This window comes from Corvus moneduloides, chromosome 19 (assembly GCF_009650955.1).
Source record: "Corvus moneduloides isolate bCorMon1 chromosome 19, bCorMon1.pri, whole genome shotgun sequence".
NCBI classification, from domain to species: Eukaryota; Metazoa; Chordata; class Aves; order Passeriformes; family Corvidae; genus Corvus; species Corvus moneduloides.
This window is the reverse complement of record NC_045494.1, coordinates 3,770,572-3,776,613: the sequence shown is the minus strand read 5'-3', so window position 1 is coordinate 3,776,613 and position 6,042 is coordinate 3,770,572. Positions and strand designations below refer to the sequence as shown.

At 42.6% G+C, this 6,042-nt stretch overlaps 2 long non-coding RNA genes across 6 annotated transcripts; one reads left to right on the top strand and one right to left on the bottom strand.

Annotated features, from left to right (window-relative positions):
* The first annotated feature begins 278 nt into the window (after positions 1 to 278).
* On the top strand, positions 279 to 2,494 carry LOC116453459. The gene is made up of 2 exons (XR_004243814.1): positions 279 to 680; positions 2,193 to 2,494. It is a non-coding gene; the product is annotated as an uncharacterized LOC116453459 (long non-coding RNA).
* Positions 2,495 to 2,599: 105 nt separating this feature from the next.
* LOC116453460 lies at positions 2,600 to 5,696 on the bottom strand. Of its 5 annotated transcripts, none has more exons than XR_004243818.1 (3): positions 5,629 to 5,696; positions 4,724 to 4,827; positions 2,600 to 2,730 (listed from the first exon to the last, which is right to left on the bottom strand). It is a non-coding gene; the product is annotated as an uncharacterized LOC116453460 (long non-coding RNA). The 5 variants fall into 5 exon arrangements; XR_004243817.1 differs by having other exon boundaries at positions 4,724 to 4,824; XR_004243816.1 differs by having other exon boundaries at positions 4,724 to 4,824; positions 5,573 to 5,648.
* Between the last annotated feature and the right edge of the window lie 346 nt (positions 5,697 to 6,042).

The window sequence follows — 6,042 nt, the reverse complement described above, 5'->3', positions numbered from 1 at the left end:
GTATCACCATTCCTGTCTCCTTAATGTGTCTGATCAGTAAGGATGTGAGCTCTGGAATTTTGCATGACCCTGCACTTGAAATCTTTCATCTGTGCCATGTGTAATGTGCATATGCCCATGAGAATTGATAGTTTGTTCAAAGCAAGGCAGGAATTCAAAAAATAGTCAGGAGGTGATGGCTGTTACATGTACATGGTACCTGAATCTTGGTTGTCTGACCTTCCCTTCATTTCTTCAGAAAAAGCAGGGAGCTCCTTGCAAAGGTTTTTCCCCTGGTCATTGTGATTCTTGCATTTTATTGAATTTAGCTGCACACAACATATTCATGCCTAAGTGTCGCTTCTGAGGGAGACCTACTGGTGTCACCAGTCACAACCAGCATTCCTGGAAAAGCCTCTAACCTGGATAATGCTTTGTTTCCCACAGTCTTGACAATGTAGATTTCTGTTGAGAATGAAAGTGTCTCATTTAAATAATATTTGGTTTCTTTGAAGACCTTGCAACCATGGAAGAAAGAATCCTGAAACGCTACTACAAAAGGTCACGGAGTTTGTGGCAGACATGACCAAAATTTTTGATAACTGCCGTTACTACAATCCAAGTGACTCCCCTTTTTACCAGTGTGCAGAAGTTCTCGAGTCCTTCTTTGTACAGAAACTAAAAGGATTTAAGGCAAGCAGGTAAGCTGGAGTGTTCCTAACCACAGATGTTGCATTGGCCCCTGAAATCTCCTTTCTAAGCTTATCCTGCATTCATAGAGGAATTTGCTGCTCTGTGGCCTTTCCTGGAAAATTTTGTCCAAATTAAGGTTTAAATACGGTTTTATGGAGGTTACTTTGGAATGTTTATTCAAAAGGAGTTGTAAAAAATTCGGGGTGGTATCATAAATTTGCAAATTTATGATACTTCAACTCATTGCTGCAGAAAACTTAATGAGAGTAATTACTGATCAGGACAAATACTGTGTCTGAGTTGTGCTGATGTTCTACTCTGCAGTAAATACTTCTCATGCTAATAAGAGACAATCCTGCTGTGAAGCTTATAATCAAATGAAAGAAATTAAAATACTTCAGTGTTACACCTTCTCTCATCTTTTTATAACTTACCACCTTTGAAACAGAGGGAATAAGTAAGGTTTAAAGTAGGAGACAGAAAATGAAACATAATTCAAAATTTACCTTTTAAAATTAAACTTTCTTTTAAAATTATTTTTTCTGAAGAAGGGCTGATGTAGACATAGATACAGACATTCCTGGAAAAGAATATGCATTTTTCTTTCCAGTTCAATACTGTAATAATAATTTTTATCAGGTAGTTTTCAACCCATGTTTCTGTCACTGCCATTAGCTGGGTCCCCAGCACTCACTGTGCTTGCACGCTGATTTCATTGCTGCATTTTATTTGTTATTGTTTTTCATTTATACCATCCGTCTTCTTTCTTTTCTTGCAGATTGTGATATCTTTAGTCTGAACTTTTTAACTGGAATCAGAACTGGATGTTGGGGTCACTTTCTTTTATTGTACAATTCAATGACATTAACTGCCCTAAAAATCCAGGTCATTTGTCTAAAAAGTAAATGTTTTTGTTGCCAGCAGTCACAGTGGTGAACATCACTGTATTAACAAAAAATTGTTCCGTTCCTCAAATACTGTATTGAGAAAAATGAAAAATTCATCATGGAGACCTTGTATTTTATTGTTTAAGTCACTAATAAAACTGTGAATGTCAAAGAGGAGTTTTGCTGAACTCTGCTTAGCAAAAATGTGACTTTAACATGCCTGTTCAGTTTTTTTTTCTTTTAAGTTAATCCAAAGAGTTCTTGAATAAATTTAAGCAAAGTAGACCTTATTATAAATATTACAACTAAAATGTCTTTTTGCTTTCCTTTCAATGGACTACTATTATGTAAATATGTGAGTAAAACTGATTTCAGGCATTTTGGAATATTCCAGTGGACACACTGTATTTTACAAGTACCGAAATATTTGTATTCTGGAGGAGAAAATAGGCTTAAAATTCAGAGAAAAAATTATTTTAAGTGTCCTTTTTATTTCTGAAGGGGAAAAAAAATAAATGGAAGCAACATGGTGGTAATTCCCTCATTATGATTTATTTTTGGCAACACCTTGCAGCAACTGTGTTCTCCAAATTGAAGGGTGCTTAATTCTTCACTTTCTTCTGTATTCTGCAGGTCCCATAACAACAAACTGCAGTCTACAGCTTCTTAGAGTTCAGCGTGTTAACCAAACACACAAGCAAGGATCTGGTTGTCTGACAATTTTTAATTAAGGAGCCAGATGTTTTTAGTCAGGTTATCCTGACAAGACTTGATGTAAACTGCGTTTTTATTGGTCACAACAGTCAAATTATATTCTTGGCTTATTTTGTCCAAAGGACAAAGAAATAAAAATCAGCAGCACACTTTCTTGTCAAGATCAAGTTGTTGTACTATTGTGGCAGAAGCAGGAAAACTTTGTTTTGTTGAAGGAGAAAGAGAGAAAGAAAAAAGATACAGTAAATGGGGTCACATTTAACTCCATGGAAATGCCACGTCTGTTCTTCAGTGAAGAAGCTGGTTTAATAGTCCACACAGAAAACTTTGACTGTATTTATTTATTGTTGCAAAAAAGACGCTTTTTTATTGCTGCCCTCATTTGTCAGCTAATTATTTTTTCTTATAAAATCCAGCCCCGGTTCCATGTAATCCATTCTGTATCTTAACATGATTCCTGTAGGTAAAAGTACAAGAAGACCTCTAGATGTCTTTTCTTTCTATGAAAGGAGCTGCTATGTACACATGTGCACATACACAGGACTGGGAATCAACAAGGAGTTTATCATTCATGGTAGATTAAAACAAGCTTGCATAAAAGTTGGGCTGAGTGGTCATGGACTACAGACTCTGTTGCCTTGAATATAACAAACAGTACAATTTGTCATTTACTCTGCACCAGACTGAACTGAGTAAAATCTATTTGAAGGTATCTTGTTTGTAAACATTTGTCAGATTCTAATTTTTTTTCTTTTGTATTAAAATTCAAAATATGGATGTATATGAAACAAAATAAATGGAGATCATTGTTCTCCCACAGCCGTAGGTGTGTTTGAGTGTGCGCTGACACGTGTGTGTGACACTTCGGGGATCTGTGCAGGAGTGTAGGGATTTGCAAGGAACAGGGGTGGGAATGGCCAGGGAGTGGGACCCAATCGTGTTTCCAGTCCCGTTATCCCAATGAAACATTCCCACAGTGGTGCCACAATGACTGTTCCAGCTGTGACAGGGTAAGAGGTGTCTGTGAGGTTGTCCCTGCCCACTGGAGCTCAGTGATCTTTGCCAAGTGCTCTGGGAATGCTGAGCACCACCTGTAGTTGCGTCCCTGGGAGCCTCCTGGCTGCCCCAGTGTTCCCTGTGGGAGCAGTGCTGCCCTGAGGGATGAACTGGAGTCCAAGAAGATGCAAATTGCAGATGAGGAGGCTTTTCTTTTGCTGTGTGTGACTGACTTGCTCTGGTACCTGTCTGTAGTTCCCAGCCCTGGTTTCCCTGCAGCTCCTCACCCACCTGACCAGCTTTTTGCACTAACTCACAGTCAACTTCTGTTCTACAGTGGTCTGGGATTTACCTGATTTATGGATAAGCTCCTTTTGGGTTTAACCTCACACCTTGCTATGCAAGAACCTCCTCTGTTATTTTTCTTAAAAAGATGTTGCTACTGACCACCCTTTCTTACACTTCCAGCTCAGGTGTTCAGGTTCTTCTGGGGGGATTTTATCTACTAAAAACCCATGTGTTTTTGTACATACAAATGTTGTCATTTAAACTATCTGTGAAAATTACTAATTGTTCAGTGTGGAAACAATCCATTTATGCTTCTGAAAGTCAAAGAAGAGTAGTTGCATTTAGGTTATGTTGTCCTTTGACATTTTAAAAAGATGCTGCATATTGTAAGCAGTGTGTTTTAATGCGACAAGGAAGAATCTCACCTTTAACAGCACTGGGACATATCCTGCAATCTCATCCCAACTTCTCAGCATTTCTGTACTATTTATTCATACCTAAATCCATATTGACATGATTTAAATCTTTCCTACCTGTAGGCAATAGATTGCTGTTTTTAACAAATTGTGGCAAACTGAAGAGTACTTTTTTGTACCTTATAGGACCATCATCCTAGACAAATAAAGTAATGTGTTTGACACGGATTTGGTGGTGTTTCTAATGAAACATTTGATAATGTTATTGGATATAAGCCTTGGCTTTGCCAGATCATACGTAACTGTGAATCAGGTTGATTAGGGAAATAATCCATACATGCAATTTAATGCTGCTGATTAATCACCCAACCCAAACCATTCTGTTATTCCATGAGAGCCTGTTTCATTGGGCAGGTCGAGGTACTTCTCTGGATTTATTGGTGGTGATGTTTTATAGTTAAATGGTGTTACAGAAAATAAATCACTTGTGATTAATCCCCACCTGCTGTAAAGCATAAAGTTCATAAGGTTTGTGATCTCTGCTCAGTTCTCGTCCTCTTTGTATTTTATAGATTATTGCAACAGTTGTTTTGAAATGGTCGTATGTTGTAAGAGGTATTGATAATGTGAGCTGTGCCAGCTTGATTTTCCTTTTCTGTCTCTTCAAATTTGAAGCAATTATCCTCAATCTCAATTCAGTTCATGCAGAAGTTAATGGAGATTTAAAGTACAGTAAGAAGTTTGGCTTACCCAAAAGCCTCGAGTAAACTCCCTGGACAGATGGGATGACAACAGTTATTCCTGTACACATGGATTTCTGTGTGGTGCTGGCAGAATATTCCATAATTATCCTGCTGGAAAGAAAATTATGGACTGTGAGGTACCAAAATTACCATGGCAGGTGTTGAACGTGACCGCTATCCAGTTCTCAGTGTGGCTGTTGATGGGAGAGTTTTGAAATAGCAAGTGCAAGACTGGAAATCCTCTCGATCTAGGAATTGTTGTTCAGGAGTTGTGTTTAGTATGTGATAAGCCTTTGGGAATGGCTCTGCAACAGGATGGCATGCTGCAGAGGATAGGTAGATTTTGTGCTCACTCATGACATGCAGGTGGACAAGAAAGCCTGATCCAGCGCCCCTCAGCCCGTGTCCGGCTGTGTCATCGGGGTGGGGCAACTTTGGGAGCAGCCCCAGCCCTGCTCCTGGTCCTGGCTGGGCACGCAGCTGCTGGGACACAGGTGTGTCCTGATGCCCCCGCCACTCCCCTCACCAGTGGACAAGATTTGGGGCACTTTGAAGCTGTGTTAGGGGTGAATTCGGCCCGCTCAGAGAGGGCAAAGGGACAATTTGAGAGGCTTTCTGGGGTGTCCCTTCTTTTGCCTGCCACCGCAAATCTCCCCCCTCCGTTGGTATTCTCTGTCCCGCCTCTACTGGTCCCTCCTGTGTCCCCAAAAGCCCCCGCAGAGGGAGAGGGACCCCCAGTATCCACTGGCCGGGGTATATGGAAAGCCCCACCCCAGTTACCCCCACCCCCAACTGCGTCCTCGTCCCCGTGGACTTGCAGCCTCCGAATGGGATGACGCTGACGCGAGGAGCGGACCCTGCACTGGCCATACGCGGAGAGATTTCCGTGGCTCTGCAGGCACCACTGCTCACCCTTGTCGGAGAGAATGCCTATGGCGGCGGGCGAGCGGCCAATCCAAATGGGGCTAGGATGACAGGGGTGGGTCGCGGGGGCGGTTGCCGCGGCGCCGGGGAGCGGGCTGGGCTTTGCTCGGGGCCGAAAGCGGGGTGGGTGGGGCAAGGACGGGCGGCGGCCATGCAAAATCCCTTTCTAGTGTCGACCGGAGCAGGCTGCCGGCCCCGCTCAGCACAGGGAATTGCAGCGGTTTCAGGGCCGCACGCGGGCGCAGAGCCGGCGGCAGGCGCCGGCCGGTCGGGGGAGGCAGCATGGGAAGGGCTCTGCGAGGGCGTGAGAGCGGCGTGGGACTTGCCGTCAGGTGATGGAGTGGGGCAGGGCTTTATGGCGCCAGTATGCCGGGGCTCAGCTTCCTGGCTGAGATGAAGCGC